This window comes from Hemiscyllium ocellatum, chromosome 49, assembly GCF_020745735.1.
Source record: "Hemiscyllium ocellatum isolate sHemOce1 chromosome 49, sHemOce1.pat.X.cur, whole genome shotgun sequence".
Classification (NCBI taxonomy): domain Eukaryota; kingdom Metazoa; phylum Chordata; class Chondrichthyes; order Orectolobiformes; family Hemiscylliidae; genus Hemiscyllium; species Hemiscyllium ocellatum.
The window spans coordinates 10,294,036-10,312,717 of NC_083449.1; the positions used below are offsets into that span (position 1 = coordinate 10,294,036).

At 45.3% G+C, this 18,682-nt stretch overlaps 1 protein-coding gene across 1 annotated transcript in view; it reads left to right on the top strand.

Moving 5' to 3' along the window:
• The window catches only part of LOC132837101 (histone H4-like), a 468,073-nt gene that overhangs the window by 165,497 nt on the left and 283,894 nt on the right, over positions 1-18,682 (top strand). The window lies entirely within an intron of this gene.

An 18,682-nucleotide genomic window follows, 5' to 3' on the forward strand; every position in this document is an offset into this window, starting at 1 on the left:
GTTCAATATGGCCCCTTCCCTCATCGGACTATTGACACACTGCTCTAGAAAACTGTCCTGGACGCTTCTTAGAAATTCTGCCCTATCCAGACCTCTGGCACTGAGTATCAGTGTTGGGAAAATTAAACATAGGTGAAGTGCCAGAGGACTGCAGGGTTGCTCATGTTGTCCCCTTGTACAAGAAGGGTAGTCGGGATATTCCGGGTAACTACAGACCAGTGAGCCTGATGTCAGTGGTGGGAAAGTTACTGAAGAAGGTACTGAAGGATAAAATCTATTTATATTTGGAAAAGAATGGGCTGATCGGTGATAGGCAACATGATTTTGTGCAGGGGAGGTCGTGCCTTATCAACTTAATAGAGTTCTTTGAGGAAGCGACCAAGTTGTTAGATGAAGGAAAAGCTGTACATGTCATAAACATGGACTTTAGTAAGGTGTTTGATAAGGTTCCCCATGGTAAACTAATGGAGAAAGTGAAGTCACGTGGTGTGCAGGGTGTTCTAGCCAGGTGGATGAAGAACTGGTTGAGCACCAGAAGACAGTAGTACTGGAAGGGAGTTTCTTGAAAAGGAGAAAGGTGACCAGTGGTGTTCCACAGGGATCAGTGCCAAAGCCACTGATCAGCAAGCTTGCAGATGATACGAAGATTGGTGGAGTAGCAGAAAGCATAGGGGACTGTCAAAGAATACAGGAAAATATAGATCGACTGAACAGTTGGGTGGCAAAGTGGCAGATGGAGTTCAATCCAGGCTAATGTGAGGTGATGTATTTTGGGAAGTCTAATTCTAGAGAGAATTATACAGTAAATGGAAGAGCCTTGGGAAAAGTTATTGAGCAGAGAGATCTGGGAGTTCAGGTTCATTGTACCCTGAAGGTTGCTGCACAGGTGGGTAGAGTGGTCAAGAAGGCATGCTGTATGTTTGCCTTCATCTGATGGGGTATTGAGTATAAGAGCTGGCAGGTCATGTTAAAATTCTACAAGACATTGGTTCGGACGCATTTTAGAATACGGTGTCCAGTTCTGGTCGCCATATTACCAAAAGGATGTGGACGCATTGGATATGGTGCAGAGAACGTTTGAGGATGTTGCCTGATATGGAAGGTGCCAGCTATGAAGAGAAGCTGAGTAGATGATGATCGTTTTCATTAGAAACTAGAAGGTTGAGGGGGGACCTAATTGAGGTCTACAAAATCATGAAGGGTATAGACAGGGAAGATAGAGATAAGTGTAAGGTATAGGGTTAAAATTATGCAGAATAAGGGAACAGGTGTTGTTTCTGCAAAATCTTACATTATAAAATTAGGCTGCACATGCAAATACTAAACAGTGAGAAGCGAAAACAGATAGAATTAACTATGACTAATAAGGCAGAGCCATTGTGAAGCAGGATGTACCAGGCAATGGAAAACAGAAAGAAGCAAAGACGGGGAGAATTATCTCTGAATAATAGAGCAGAGCAATCGTGGAGCAGGATGTACCAGGCATAGGAGAATAAGAGAAGCAAAAACAGGCCAAATTATCTATGACTAAAAGGGCAGAGCGGCCGTGTAGCAGGATGTACCAGTAACAGGAGAATAGTGTGCCAGTCGCAGGAGGGATGTGGCCAACGGATGGAATTTAGTTTGGCAGGATGATCGCATGAAGACAGCAAACTATGTCAGGATAGTCACATATAAGGAATGAGATAAATAAGAGTAAGGGGTGACAGGCTTAGAGTATTGGGAGAAGTAAACAGAGGTGGAGCGAAGCTAGAGCTTGTGATTGGTTACTTTTACTGTAGCGCGTAGCCTATGGAGTGAAAGGGGAGGACCAAGAGATGCAGCTGAACAGCATAAATCAGAATGTAACCCTCAGATCAGGGTGCTTACACATTAGACACCCGTTCTTGCAAGCACATATCAATAAAATTCGCTGCTTCCGAATTTGACTCTCTGACTGAAATTTAGTAATATGTGAGTTTTATTTCTCATAAGTTTTTCTCACGGTGACGCATTCAAGGGGAGAGGGGAAAAGCTTAAGTGGGATATATGCGACAATTACTCAACACAGAAGGTGGTAGGTGCTAAAAGAGGCAGGTGGATAGATTCATTTAAAATGCCTCTGGACAAATGCATGAGTAGGTGGGGAGCAGAGGGATACAGAGCTTAGGAATTGACCGACAGGTTTAGACAGTGTATTTGGATCAGCTCAGGCCTGGAGGGCCAGAGGGGCTGTTCCTGGGCTATAAAATTTCTTTGTTCTTTATTACATTTGCCTTCTTAACCAACAACTGAACCTGCCTGTTAACCTGAAGAGAATCCTGAGCTCGGACTCCCAAGTCCCTTCGTGCTTCAGATTTCCGAAACCTTTCCCCATTTTGGGAAACAGTCTCCGCCTCTATTCTTCTAATCCCATTGCATACCCTCCCACACTGTCATCCATCTGCCAACCGAACCTTAATAGGATCCTGAACTCGGACTCACCCCCGAGGACCTTGTTTGTGCTTCAGGCCTGGCAGCATCTGTCCAGAGACAGACAGAGAGAAAGCGGGGTCAACGTTTCGAGTCCGGGACAGCCGTCCTTCGGGAGAGTGGCCTTTGGTCTTGATGTGCCGCCGCACAATTTCTTGTTCACTCCCACCTCTCTGTCTGTGTGTGTATTTGTCATTATGATTGAGTTTGGCGAGTCCCGGAGCCGGCCCTGTTGTTTCTCTCTCCTGAAAGGGTTGTCCCTTTAAAGAGTCTTTCCCCTGAAGCAGCTGCTAACGGTCACTTGGGGCACGAGGCGGCCGTTAACCGCCATCTCGCGCGGGGCCTGAGGGGGCGGGGCCTGAAGCTAAAATGGCGCCGGGGCCACGCGGGAAGGAAAAGCGCCGAGGGAGAGCGGACTGTGTCAACATGTCCCGTCCCCGAGGGTCAGGATGGTGGTTATTGGGGGGTGGAGGGGGACAGGAGAGATTCCCCCCTCCCAGTGAGGCAGCTTGTACAAACCGCGAGGTTTCTGTCTCTCTCTGTTTGACTGTCTATGATTTGCTTTAACTCTGTCGATTAATATTGACGACGCTGTGATTTTGTGCCTCTTTCTGACCCTGTTTGACTGTGTTTCTTTAAAACTCTATGTCCCTGTGTCTCTTTCTGTTTCTCCCTGCCTCACTGTGATCTCTCTCTCTCTCTAACTCTCTCTGTATGATGAGAATACTGTTTGTTGCTGAACACAACAACTCCTGCCTTAGAAAAGTGCCTAACAGTTTGCTTTAATCACAGGCATCCCTGTGTCAGTCCTAGAGCTGACTGCCCGCTCTGGAAATAAGGTAGTGGAGGGAGACAGCACCTCGTTAAACTACTCTGTTTGACCCCAATTGAATATATTTTCTGTAAGGATGGTGAAGAGATTTAGTGGGAATACTCCAACCACTGCAGAACCGTACACACAATCATCAACATCAGCAAAAGTCAAGAGGGCAATTAGCATTGTGCTGTTTCTAACCTGCAGGCAGTCTCTCCTGAACAGCAAATGTATCGACATTTCAGTGAGTTTTTTTTAGCAACTCTGCTGTGATCATGTCGATTTGTATAATGTGATGGCACTGAGGAAGCATAACACCTCCGGGCCGCCCGAACCAACCAACCAACCCAATCACCCCGTGGCTCAACACTTTAACTCTCCCTCCCACTCCACCGAGGACATGCAGGTCCTTGGACTCCTCCACCGGCAGAACACAACTACACGACGGCTGGAGGAGGAGCGCCTCATCTTCCGCCTGGGAACCCTCCAACCACAAGGTATGAATTCAGATTTCTCCAGTTTCCTCATTTCCCCTCCCCCCACCTTGTCTCAGTCGGTTCCCTCAACTCAGCACCGCCCTCCTAACCTGCAATCCTCTTCCTGACCTCTCCGCCCCCACCCCACTCCGGCCTATCACCCTCACCTTGACCTCCTTCCACCTATCCCACCTCCATCGCCCCTCCCCCTAGTCCCTCCTCCCTACCCTTTATCTTAGCCTGCTTGGCTCTCTCTCTCTCTTATTCCTGATGAAGGGCTTATGCTCGAAACGTCGAATTCTCTATTCCTGAGATGCTGCCTGGCCTGCTGTGCTTTGACCAGCAACACATTTGCAGCTGTGATCTCCAGCATCTGCAGACCTCATTTTTTACTCGAAGATTTACCAGGATGTTGCCTTGGGGGCTAGAGAGTTTCAGTGATGGAGAGAGATTGGACGGACTGGGGTTGTTTTCCTTAGAGCAGAGCAGATTGAGAGTGTGGGGACATGATTGAGATGTATAAAATGATGAGGGGCGTAGACAGAAAGAAACCTCCCCCACCCTCTTGAAGAGAGATCAATGACTGGGGGAGGGGCATAGATTGAAGGTAAGGGACAGAAGGTTCAGAGGGGGATGTGAGGGAAAACATTTTCACTCAAAGATTAGATTACTTACAGTGTGGAAACAGGCCCTTCGGCCCAACAAGTCCATACCGACCCGCCGAAGCTCAACCCACCCACACCCCTACATTAACCCCTTATCTAACACTACGGGCAATTTAGCATGGCCAATTCACCTGACCCGCACATCTTTGGACTGTGGGAGGAAACCGGAGCACCCGGAGGAAACCCACGCAGACACGGGGAGAATGTGCAAAGTCTACACAGTCGCCCGAGGCAAGAAATGAACCCGGGTCTCTGGCGCTGTGAGGCAGCAGTGCTAACCACTGTGCCACCGTGCCGCCCAAAGGGTGGTAGGGAATCTGGAACTCACTGCCTGTAAGGGTGGGAGAGGCAGAAATCCTCATCACATTGAAGAACGATTTAGATGTGCACTTCCAATCCAAAGCTAGAGTCACATTAAGTGGTCCTTGATATTTCGTATGTATATTGTTGCAGAAATAGGGGTTTGGATAAGGTGAGTAGCCAAGATCTTTTTTTCCCAGAGCAGAGAGTCCAAAACTAGAGGGCAGTGGTTTAGGGTGAGCAGGGAAAGATTTAAAAGTGACCTGAGAGTTAACTTTTTCACACAGAGGGTGGTGCGTATTTGGAATGAGCTGCAAGAGGAAGTGGTAGAAATTGGTACAGTAACAGCCTTTAAGAGACATTTGGAAAGATACATGGATAGGAAAGGTTTTGATGGATATGGGTCAAACACAAGCAAATGGATTAGTCCTGTTTGGGGACCTGGTCAGCATAGATGTGTTGGGCTGAAGGGCCTATTTCTGTTCCGTGACCTTACAACTGGGAGTATGGTATAAGAAAACAAAGATGTGGTTGCTTTTGACTGCCATCGATAATGATCAAAGTGGGGTGTGGGATGGGGACAGTGATGCCAACCCCCAGGATGTTGACAGTGTGGTGGGGTGGACTGTCATAGTAACCTGTAGGATGTTGACAGTGGGGTGGGGGTGGGGACAGTGACGGTAACCCCCAAGCTGTTGAATGTGGGGTGGGGGAGTGGGCAGTGACAGTAACCCGCAGATGTTGATACTGCGGGGGGTGGGAACAGTGATGGTAACCTCCAAGATTTGACATTGCAGGGGTTGGGGACTGCGTTGGTAATACCATTGAACATCAGGAGGGCAATGGTTGGATGATGTACCATTTGACCATCCATAGTTAATACAAATCTTTCGAAGTGTAGATTTTACAACAGATGGAGACTTTGCAACGATGTGAAATCTCAGTTGTTTTATTTCTCCGTTCTATCAGTTATTATTCTGTCATAGAAGTTAACATCTGTGGAAAAAAAGACAATTTCAACATCCAATCTTTTATTTCCTCTTTGTCTTGTTTTGTTCCAGTTCCTGTTGCTGGGGTTTTCATTACCCCCAGAGTCAATAAGATGGAGGATTCACTTGGGAATCGTCTTGTTCCAGAGTGTGTGTTTTGTGTCGATGTACAGGACCGTACTTTCAAAGATAAGCCTTAAACAATGCCAGGGGAATTGCAACTTGAGCTCAGACAGGAGAGAGCTGACCATTGAATCCTTCCAGTCCCAGCACCAAGGCAGATACCAGTGCGTCGCAATCAACAGGGGTTGGAACGAGATTTAATGTGACCAGGAATTCCATCAACCTCACAGAGCCAGGTAATTTATTCTTCATCTTTGACCTGCGCTCATTCTTCACTGGGGTCCAGCTGAAGTCTTGACATGAACACTAAAAATGCCTCAGAAACTCAGCAGGTCGGCAGCATCTGTGGGCGGGGGAGGAGGGAAGGAGAAAGAGAGAGAGAGAGAGAGAGAGAGAGAGTAATGTCCTTTCTCAGATAAGGGAGGCCTTCATAGCAAGAAGATTCAAATCCAAGTGAAGTAATGTCTCGCTACAATTGGACATGGTGAGACCACATCCTGGAGAACTGTGTGAGCAGTTTGGGGTTTCCTTATTTGAGGAAGGATATTGTGCCTATGGAGGGAGTGCAGCAAAGGTTTCCCAGAATGATTCCTGGGATGGCAAGACTGACAGATGGAGAGAGACTGGAATGATTAGGGTGACACTCACTGGAGTTCAGAAGAATTAAGGGGGAATCTCCCAGAAACCGATAAGCTTGAACAAGGACGAAACGGAATAAACCTGGGGAGGGTGTTCCCAATGACCGGGCGGAGAGTCCAGAACCAGGAGGTCACAGTCAAAAGGAAATGGAGTGGGACTGAGATGGGGAGAAATGTCTTTACCCAGAGAGTGAGCATCCTGTGGAATTCTCTGTCGTAGAAAGCAGTCAGGGCCAGAATACTGAATACTGTTGTTAAGGAAGGAGTTGGATTGAGTTCTTTGGAGCTAAAGAGAGAGTGTGGGGAGACTGGGGACAGTGTTGGGTGATCAGCCATGATCCCTTTGAATGAGTGGAGCAGACTAGATGGGCCGAATGGCCTCCTCCCGATAATATTTTCGATGTTTCTCTGTGAATGGCCCAGTTGCCGCCGACTGGTGGAGGACAAGGCAAATTTTGCCTTGATATATGCAGGCCGTGAAAATGAGGGACAGTAATTTCTAGTTGACAATTTAGAGGGAGTTGGTGCAATGCGATGTTTTGAGTTTAGCATCGAATAGTTTGGGTTGGATTGGTGGGATATTGTTAATGAGACAGGCTGCACAGAAACGATGATGCTATTGCAATTGTGAGGGTTTGGAGGGAATTTTCAGACACGAGGGTTTCCCTCCAAACGAACTAGTGTTGGCAGGGAGTCAGGGCGACAGGGAACACCGGGGTTGGTGTTTGCTGAAGGGATGATGTTATTGACAGGAAATCCCTCTCTGAATCCAGCACAGACACACAGCACTGAGATGGCAGTACTCATTGTCCCACTGTTTCTGATCCTTCTCTCCTCACATTGCTTCCCATTAAATTCCAGGATTGGAAACAAGGTCAGTGAGACACTCCAGCAGGTAACCCCGGTGATTGTTCTCCAGTTGGCACTCGATGTAGGTTTCAAACTGACATTGCTCACATAGTGTATGAGGGTGTGCGTACAAGAGAGGATGTGTGTGAGTACGTTTGAGTGACAGTATGAAAATGTACATGTCTGTATGAGAGAGAGAGAGAGACAGACACACACATGTTTTCATTGACACTTACACATAGTTTCACGTACGTGCACACACACACCGCTCAGTCATGTCTGCAGTGCACATTGTAGACCACACTTGAGAAGCTGAACACCGTCCAGGGACAACACAGCCCCTGCTTGATTGGCACCACATCCACTCCATCCACCACACGCGCTCAGTAGCAGCTACGAGATACCCTGCAGCAATTCACCAAAGCTCCTCAGGCAGCACCTTCCAAACCCACAACCATATCCATCTAGAAGGACAAGCACAGCAGATACATGAGAATACCACCTTCTGCAAAATTCCCTCCGAGCCACTCACCATCCCCAACTTGGAAATATATCACTAAATATATATTTAGTGTTGCTGGGTCAAAATCCTGTAGTTTCCTATCTAATGGTATCATGGGTTGACCTACAGCACAGGGATGGCAGCTCACTACCTCCTTCTCAAGGTACCAACCAGAGATGGATAATAAATTCTCGGCCTAGCCAGTGATTTTCCCATTTCACATGTGAATTAAAAAAGAAATAAAGCACTATTTGGGAACGTGCTTTGTGAGATATCGGCAGGCTGAACAGTGGCAGATGAAATTACTTGGGGAGACATACAAAGTAATGTGCAGTGTTCAGAGGAATGGTCAGCACAGATATAAACTAAAGGTTAAAGTTGGAATAACTGTTGCTTGCGCATCAGTCAATGAATCCAGAGTCATTTGCTCGCAGGAGAAGCTGAATATTTAAGTAAAACTTTCCAATATTCTTTCTCTCTTATTTTATCCAGCTGATTCTTCGAGCAGTTCCCGGTGGCACAGGTAGTTAAGTGAGGTGGTTAGCAACTTCAAACAGCATTCAAACACTAAAAGAATGGGCTGTAAATCACTCTGGGATGCAAACCCAGCAATTTTACATTTGTTAGACAAATTGGAGCAAATGAACCGTTGTGTCTGACTCGTTTGCAAATCTAAAGCACAACCGTTCAAATTGACGACACACTCACAATTTCCGTTAGACAGTGAACTGAGCTTTGGTCAGTCCCATTAGTGGTGAGGTTATCCATTGCAGTTGGAAGAATTGAAAAAGGGAACTTATCATCTGAATAGGAGAGAAAGTTCAAAATGTCAGTGTAAAGGCTGCAGCAGGTCACAAGGAAGACATTTATTGCGAAAGGAATGGAGTATGGAAGTAGGTAATTGTTACTGCAACTGTACAAGGGATTGGGGTTTCCATATCCTGAGTACTACAGATAGTTTTGGTCCCTTTACTTGAGGAGAGATGTAGTTGAATTGGAGGGAGTTCAAAGGAGATCACTGAATTGATTGCCCAGATGAAAGTTTAATCTTATGAGAAGAGACTGGTACAATTTTGATCTCTTTACTTGAGGACAGATGCAGTTTATACTGGAGGTAGTTCAGAGGAGATTCACTCAATCATTTCCAGAGATGAAGGGTTTGTCTTGGGTGAGAGATTGAGCAGTTTCTCTGCAGTTTGTAAGAGAGGAAATTTAACTGAAGGTTATAAAATGCTAAAGGGGGTATTGACAAAGGAGATGGAGAGGGGATGTTTGCTCATGTGGGAGAATCTAGAACAAGAGGTTATCATTTCAGGATAAGGGGCTGGGCAGACTGAAAACAGGTAAGGAGGGACGAATTCTCTCAAATGAGGAGAGGGTTGTAAATCTGTGGGATCACTTCCCCCCAACCCCTTCAGTCAGGACACTGCATCAATTGGAGGAGGAGACAGACAGATTGTGATGGTCATAGGGAGTGTTTGCAGGAAAGTGGAGTTGAGGCTGAGATGGGATTGGCTGCGATCGTATGGAATAGTGGAGCAGGTTCCTGATGGGCCAAATTAACTCAACCCGATTCTAGCCTGTATGTTCTTGTGGAGTTATATAATTAGTTAGTAGCAAAACTACTAGGAGGGTGAAAATTAAGTTTGATTTTAACAAAATAGGTTTTAATTCATGAACATTGGAAAATAAAGACAAAAGTGATTCCACACAAATTTGGTGAAGGACATTGGTTGAAAGAAGCGAAAAGACAATACAAAGTAGGGGGTAAAATTCTAAAGGGAGTGCAGGAGCAGGGGGAGTTGGGGGTATATATCCACAGATCAGTGAAGGTGCCTTAACGTGAGGGAGAGCAGTTAATGAAACACACAGCATCCTCAGCTTTATTCATAGGGGCAGAGAGTCTGAGAACAAAGAGGTGATTTTGAAGTTGTAGAAGACACTGGTGGACCTCCGCTGGAGTATCAGAGAGAGGGAGTGATAACTGGTAGGTGGTGGTTCAACCTGAGGGTTACCATTCCTCACACAAGGGAAGGAGTGGAGGAGGACAGTCCTTCATGGTAACCTCAGTCAGTGAGAGATTCAAACCCATGCTGTCGATGTTACTCCACATTCCAAACTAGCCATCAGCCAACTGAGCTAACCTGACACCCGACACAAAGCAGAGAGCAGAAAAGAAATTAATTCCAGTGACAGCACAAGTCTTGAATGGAGAATATTAGATTATATTGGAGATATATCTTTGATCTGTTGGGTATTTCTTTGTATGTGTGTAACACCTTACCTTCACAGGCAACAGTAGCTGAATTTAGAAATACATTTGATAAAGGGAGTTGGCCTTCTATTACCCAGGCTGGTTTTGTTCTGTTCTGGACACCTTACTTGAGGAAGGAGGTTCAAACCCTGGAGACAGTGTGAAGGAGACTTATGAGAATGATCACAACGATGAGGGATTTTAGATTCCGGGAAAGTTTCAAGAGATTGAGCTTATTCTCTTTCGAGCATAGAAGATGAAATGTTGACCTTATTGAGATGTTGAAAATTTGAAAATTCTACGGGAAAGCAAATTATTGTTTCTCACTCATTGGTCTATTAGTAACTGGCTGGTCAGAATTTCAAGATTGTCAGTGAGAGAGTGAGATGAGGAAAAACTTATTTAGGTTATTGGGTTTGGAATGTGCTGCTTTGGAGAATGGTGGAGGCAGATTGCATAGGAGGTTCGAAAAGAGAGCTGAATATAAATTTGAAAGGGATGATGGTATAGGGCTGGAGACTAGGACTTGCTGGGTAGCTCGTTCAGGAGCTGGTACAGACACGAATTATCTCCTTCCGTACAGTAAAATTTTATGATTCTATGAACGTACAAGTTCTGAGCCATATTCTGGACAATTCCAGGTGGTCATTCCTTGGGACCTTGGCTCAGTGACCTCGTTCCCAGTGGTTTTTGTACGCAAACAGCAGCAAATTGTTGTCACGAGCAGGATTGGAACTTGCTTGGGTAATGATCTGGAAATATTTCATTTCAGGGGAGGCGATAGAAGATCAAGCTGAGGACGCGAGTGAGAACAGATCTGCAAGGAGTTTTGAATGCACAGATTGGGTCAAGCCGATTAAATGGTGAGTGTGATTCTGTGAGGTGCTGATCCTACACGGTCACATATTGGTCAGTGTTCATGCTGGTATTGAACAGCGTGATTAAAAACAAACCTCTTCCTGGAAGTGTTGCAGGGAAGTTTGGGTTTCCTTTACAACAGAGAAGGTTGATGGGGGTGGGGGACATGACAGAGATGTGTAAGATTGGTAGTGTTGTTGAGCAGAGAGCCCGAGGGGTTCAGGTCCATAATTCTTTGGAGTTTGTGTCACAGGTAGACAGGGTGTTTGAGAAGGTGTTGATAATACTTGACTTCATTGCTCAGACCATTGAGTTTTGGAGTTTAGACACTATGTTGTGGTTGTACAGGACATTGGTGAAGCCTGTTCTGGTGTATTGTGTCCACTTCTGGTTGCCCTGTTAGAGGAAGGACATTATTAAGTTGGAGAGGGTTCAGAAAAGATATACCAGAATATTGTTGGGAATGGAGAGTTTGGGTTATAAGGAGAGGTTGGATGGACTAGGACTATTTTCACTGGAGAGTAGAAGTTTGAGGGGTATAGAGGTTTATGAAATCATGATGGGCAGAGATGAGGTGAATGGCAGGTCTCTTTTCCCTAGGGTGGGGGGACTTCAAGACCAGGGGACCTATTTTTCAGTTGAGAAGAGAAACATTTTTGAAAATGACATGACGGGTAACATTTTTTGATGGAGAGTGGTTCACGTGTGGATTGAACTTTCAGAGGAAGTGGTGGATACAGGGTCAGTTACAATATTTAAAAGACATTTAGATTAGTACAAGAATAGGAAAGTTTGGAGAGATAAGGGTCAAGTGCAAACAAGTTGGACTAGTTTAGTTTGAGATTATGAACGGCATGGACTAGTTGGACCGAAGGGTCTGATTCCTTGCTGAGTGACTCTATTATGAGGGACATGGACAGGGAGGACAGGAAGCAGCTGTTTCCCTTAGTCGAAGGTCAGTAACAAGGGGGGACATCATTTTAAAGTGAAGGGGAAGAGGTTTCGAGAGCGATTTGAGGATTATTTCACCCAGAGGGTGGTGGGGATCTGGAATGTGTGAAAAATAAAGTATTTGGACTTTCAATTTTTATTTGAAATCACTGATTGCTCCGGTGTATGGGAATGTCACTTTGTAACTGCAAGTGGTTGCATGATTTATTAATGTGGCATATTTGTATAAAGGAGCAGGAAGAGGCCATGGAGAAGGTCCTTGAGCCTGTTCCACCATTCAATGCCTGATCTGAGACCTGACTCCATAGACCTGCCTTTGGCCCTTATCTCCTTAAAAACTTTGCTGAACAAAAAACTTACCTCTCAGATTTAAAACTAACAACTGATCCAGCAATACCTGCTGTTGTGGACGAGAGTTCCAAACCTCCCCCAGCCTCTGTGCGTATTAGTACTTCCGAACATCTCTCCTGAACAGTCTGGTCCTAGATGTCCGGCTATGCCCTCCCAATTTCTAGGGTCTCCAAACAGTGGAAACACTTTCAGTTTATCCACCCTGTCTTTTCCTGTTAAAATCTTCAATCAGATCATCCCTGAACCGTGTAAATTCTGAACAGAACAGGTTTAATTTGTGTAATCTCTCCACATAACTTAACCCCTAAAGCCCAGGTATCATTCTTGTAAACTCACGCTGTTCTTCCTCACAGGCTAATCTATCCTTCCTCAGGTGTGGTGCCCAGATCTGCTCCAAGTAGGGTCTAACAAAGGGTTTGTATAACTGCAGCATCCCTTGTACTCCAGTCCTCTCGATATAAAGGCCGGCATTTCATTAGCTTTCTTCAGGCACTGAGTGTCAGAAATAAAAAGAAACACAGAAATTGTTGGAAAAACTCAGCAGGGACAGATTGTTTGCCGCCTGGAGACTGACTGTTTACTGTTGAAGAAAACTTGCCATCCAGTGTGTGTGTATCTACAGCACATGGACTGCAGCAGTGTAAGAAAGCAGCTCATGTCTACCTTCTCAAGGAAACAAGTAGGGATGAGTTGGATAATAAACGCTGGGTCCAGTGCCATGTGCCATGAGTGAATAACAAAAAAATGTAATTTACCCCAGGGCCTCCACCTTCCCGATGTGAGCTTGTTCTGGAAGAGGAGATGCCAACTTTGTAGTGAATATTGATGCAAAGTACCCATTTGAGTTCATTGAGTCACCTGGTTCATGAAGTGCTTTGAAAAGATTGATATATAGCCAAGAACTTAGGTTTATATTCCTGCTGGGTTGGCTCTGTGACCTTAATTATCACTCCATATTTAATTTTGAGGCATCGTTTGCTGTTGGTTTAACATTCTGATCTCTAACCTTTCGGTTCACTTTGCTTATTGTTTCTTGATTGTAGTTGACTCTGAAATAGACAACAGTTTGGTGTACTCAGTTTTCATCATCTCCAAACCAAGAAATGCAGGGACAGGATACAATATATATACTTTTGTAACATTTCTGGTTCAGAGAAAGTGGAGATTTTCTCCAGTTTATCTTAACCCTGAAAAACCCAGCCACTTTTAAACCATCACTGATGTTTCTCTTGCTCATGGCATAGAGTGAAGGTCTATGAATCTTTTTACATCATTTGAATTTATGAATAATCGATAGTGTTTGCAGTCATCTAAATCATAGACATGTTCCATCTATGTCAACTAAATTAACAACAGGGCAATGTGAATTGGAAGAGGAAACGTTACACTGATGGCTAATTGCCTTATCTGACATCTTGTTTTGAGGGGATGCCTAAATTTTAGGCCCTGGGACATCAATCTGTTGGTGCCCCAGTACAACAGCTTAATGTCTGAGAGTGGCCATGGTCTTTGGGCAAGGAGTCATTCGTTTTAGGTCTAGCATCATTCACATGAGGAGCATTGCCATTTCATTGTCCTGAGTGTTTCTTTGATGATACAAAGATAGGTGGAAGGACTGGTAGTGTTGAGGAAGTAGGGAAGCTGCAGAAGGATTTGGACAGGCGAAGAGAGTGGGCAATGAAATGGCAGATAGAATACAATGTGGGAGAGTGGGAAGTTATGTACTTTAGTAGGAAGAACAGAGATAGAGACTATTTTCTAAATGGAAAACATTACTGCAGACAGCTGTCATAATGTCTTTAAGACAGAGATAGATAGGTTCTTGATTAGTAGAAGGATCAACCGTTACAGAGAGAAGGCAGGAGAATGGGATTAACAAACATATTAGCCATGATGGAATGTTGGAGCAGATTTGATGGGTTGAATGGCTGCTATATTTTATGGTCTTGCCACTAAGTGACTAATATATTGTGATGCATCGCACAGTTTAGTCCCTCAGATTCAGAGCTTTCTGAGCATGTGCTATGAGTCACCCACACTGAAAAGTGTTCAGGCAGTTGGACGGCCAACACAACATACGGGCGAGGAACCCTTGGGAGCCTGCTCTCCCCATTTTGTATGGCTGTCACTCATCCATTCCCAGCCTCAGCCCCAATTTCCTGCCCCCACTTCCTTTAACCCCTCACTGATTAACAATCTGTCAGTCCCCTCCTTCAATTTATTTAGTGTCCTGACATGCCCCCAATTACTGGGGTGGGGGTGGGGGTGAAGTCCCAGAGATTCCCACCCCCTCTCCCTTGGAGAGAAGCCATTTCTCAGCATCGCTGTTTTCAATCTGTCCCATCCTCTTCTCCTGAAACAATGATCCTCTCATTCTAAATTGTCCCACATGAGGAAACATCCTTTCTCTGTCCCCTTTGTCAATCCCACCCCCTTTAGTGTCCTACATCTCTCAGTTGGATCTCCTCTCATTCCTCTAAACTCCAGAGAGTATTGGCCTTGACTACTCAATCTCCCTTTTGAAGGCAAACCCCTCCTCTCTGAACATGAAATGTACAAAATCACATTGCAGTTGGATGGTATCTTGGATGTAGAATACACGTCACAAAGTGTGTTAGTCATAACTTCTGAGAGATCTACAGCCCAGAAAAAGACCCATCGGCCCATTGAGTCTGTGCCGGTCAGAAGTAACCACCTCACTATTCTCTAATCCCATTTCCTCCGCACCTGGTCCCATAGCCCTGGTGTCACGAATGCACATCTAAATCCTCCTTCAATGTGATGAGTGTTTCATCTTCTCCCACCCTTACAGGCAGTGAGTTCCAGATTCCCACCACCCTCTAGGTGAACAAGATTTTCCTCACATCCCTCGAAACCTCCTGGCCCTTACCTTCAATCTGTGCCCCTCCTCCACCTCTGTCAAGGGGTGAAAGTTCCTTCCTATCTTCACCCCTCATTGTTTTATACATCCCTCTCTTCCAATCTACTCTGCTGTAAGGTCAACAATCCCAGTCTGTCCAATCTCTCTCAATCACTGAAACTCTCCAGCCCCCAAGGCATCCTGCTGGTAAATCTCCCTGTGCATCCTCTCACAGTTCATTCAGATATATCTCCTTGGTAAAATGTCTTTTATTTATAGCTCACTCCACTGGTGCATCAGGAAAGAAACACATAGGGTATTTTGTAGTGAAAAAGAGGACTGTTAATTTTTAATCAGCAAAGTTATGTTTTTAGCAGGCAGTTAATGTAAAGTCACCATTATCTCATTAGAGAGAGGGAGAGAGGTTAGATTAGATTAGATTACTTACAGTGTGGAAACAGGCCCTTCGGCCCAACAAGTCCACATCGACCCGCCGAAGCGCAACCCACCCATTCCTCTACATTTACCCCTTACCTAACACTACGGGCAATTTAGCATGGCCAATTCACCTGGCCTGCACATCTTTGGACTGTGGGAGGAAACCGGAGCACCCAGAGGAAACCCACGCAGACACGGGGAGAACATGCAAACTCCACACAGTCAGTCGCCTGAGGCAGGAAATGAACCCGGGTCTCAGGCGCTGTGAGGCAGCAGTGCTAACCACTGTGCCGCCCATAAGGTGTGGGAGAGAAAGAGAGAGAAAAAGTAACAACTGTTTATGGTTTAACCTGAGGGTCGCCACATCGAAGGCACAGGGAATGATCATTCACAGCAATCTCAACCAGAGCAGCAATTGAACTACAAGCTGTCAATGTGATTATACATTGTAAGCCAACTATAGAATCAACTGAGCAAACCAACCCCTACATGGCCAATGGCAAAAACATTGGGTGTCTCAGTGGCTGAGTGGTTAGCATTGCTGTCTCACAGCACCAGGGACCCAGGAACAATTCCAGCCTTGGGTGACTGTCTGTGTGGAGTTTGCACCTTGTCCCCTTCTCTGCTTGGGTTTTCTCCAGGTGTTCTGGTTTCCTCCCAAAGTCCAAAGATGTGGAGTTTAGATGGATTGGCCATAGGATGTTGTCCATAGTGTGAGGGATAGGCAGGCGAGGAGAGTTAGCCAGTGCAAAAGCAGTGTTACAGGGATAGGGTAGGGCAGTGTATCTGGGTGGGATGCTATTCAGAAGGTCAAAGTGGACTTGATGGGCTGACATGCCTGCTTCCACACTGTAGGATTCTATGATGTGCAGGTGAGGGGGATTGGCCATGGTTAATGCAGGGTTATGGGGATAGGGTCAGGGTTTGTCTGGGATGCTCTTCACTGGCTTGGGGTAGATTGGATGGGCTGAATGGTCTCTCTCCACACTGTGGATTATGGCGACATCAATGTTTAGCACAAAGATGTGATGAAACTTATTCTGATATTAATTTTGATGAGATTCATTTTCAGTTTCTGAAATAACGGGGAAGCAAAATCCTATGTTTACACCTCCCCAGGGTATGATCTGCAGATGTGAATTTGAATCTTACAGTGGCAGGTGGTGGATTTGGAATTTGATTTTAAACAGAAACAGATCTGGAGTTAAGACTCTAATGATGACTGTTGTCAGGAACAAACAACCATCTGGTTCAAAATTGAAGACTGAGGTGAGGAGAAATTTCTTCTCTCAGAAGTTGTGAGTGTTTGGAACTCCTTGCCACAGAGAGCTGTGTGTGGGGACAGGGAGCAGGTTTATAGCTGGGGTAGGTAGATTCTTGATCAGTCGGGAAATTGAGTGTTACATGTGAAGTGTAGGAAAGTGAGTGTGAGGAATGGTGCATCAGCCACGATGCTATTGAATGGCTGAGAAGGCTCGAGAGGCCAAATAGCTTTCCCCTGTTCCTGTCTGTGATGGTCCTTCAGGAAATGAAATCTGCCCTCCTCACCCAGTCTGCTCTGTACATGACTCCTAATCCTTTCCAAATTCCTCACGACCTTCTGGCTGAGCAAGTCGATTGGTTCAAGGACATTTCGGAATTGCATTCACTTCCCACTTTGGCACAGATAACTGCATCCTGTTCAGAGTACAGAGAAATAACATTTGTCAGGGCCAGTTTTCGGCTTGTTGAAATCCCATGCTTTGTGAAGAGAAATTGGTCTGGATAATGACCCCAGATATTCACAGCTCCTCCTGTACACTCTGTCTTTCAGGCAAAGTTTATTATTCTCATCTAAATTTACAGTTATACAGCATGGAAACAGGCCCTTTGGCCCAACTCGCCCAAGCTTAACAGGTTTCCCAAACTCAACTAGTCCCATTTGTCTGCATCTGGCCCTTATCGCTCTAAACCTTTCTTATCAATGTACCTTTCCAAATGTGTTTGAAATGTTGTAATTGTATATACTCCGTTCTCTGTGTGAAAAAATTGCCTCTCAGATCCCTTTTTAATCTTTCCCCACTCAACTTAAACCTATGCCCACTGGATTTGGACACCCCTACCCTGGGGAAAAGACCATAGCTGTTTACCTTATCTATGCCCCTCGTGATATTATAACCTCTCAGGTCACCCCTTTGCAAAACTGGGAGAAAAGGTCCCAGATTATGCAGCTTCTTGTTATAACTCAAATCTACAGTCGTGGCGACATCTTTGTAAATCTTTTCTGTACCCTTTCCAACTTGAGAACATCCTTTCCACAGCAGGTTGACCAGCACTGTAGACAGTGTTCTAAAAGTGGCCTCACCAACGTCCTGTACAGCTGTAACATGACGCTCCAACTCCTGCCGTCAGTGCTGTGACCAGTGAAGGGAAGCATGGCAAATGCCACCTTCACCGCCGTGTCTAGCTGTGACACCACATTCAAGGAACTGTCTTCCTGCACCCCTAGGTCTGTTTGTTCAGAAACACTCCCCAGACTTGTACTATTAACAGTATAAGTCCTGCCCTGGCTTTCCTTACCAAAATGCAACACCTCACATTTATCTAAATTAAACTTCATCTGGATCAAATTTCCATCGTACTCTTAGAAACAACCTCCTCTGTCCACAATGACACTACTTTTGACCCTACTCCTATCTACTACGTTTCTGTGTTGTCCTGTTTTCAGGCTGACCAAGCAGAGCAGCAACCACCCTGCATCACATACACCACCCTGAGGCACAGACACAGGAGGGGATGAGGAACCAGGTCAAGATGGAGAAACGTTTATGTCAACCTTCCACGGACATCGTGACATAGCATAAAAGAAAGCCTGTGAAGCTTCACAAATCGATCAATAGCAATCCTACCTTGCAGCAAATGAGGAGGACAAGGAAGAGAAGGCATCGCAATGTCACGTCACTGCGACTAGGCTAGGCTTTGTCTCAATTTAGTCAGCAAGATGTCAGTTCCAAAGATGGACTTGTCTTGAGAAACCATCTGCATAATTGTCTCTTCCACAATCCTCAGTGTGTCAGTCTATTCCCACTGTAGCACAATCTAACTGTTGGTGGCCGAGATTTGAGATTTTGTGCTGATCATTCCTAACTTGGATATCCATTTCATCTCCTGGTGAATGAGTCCA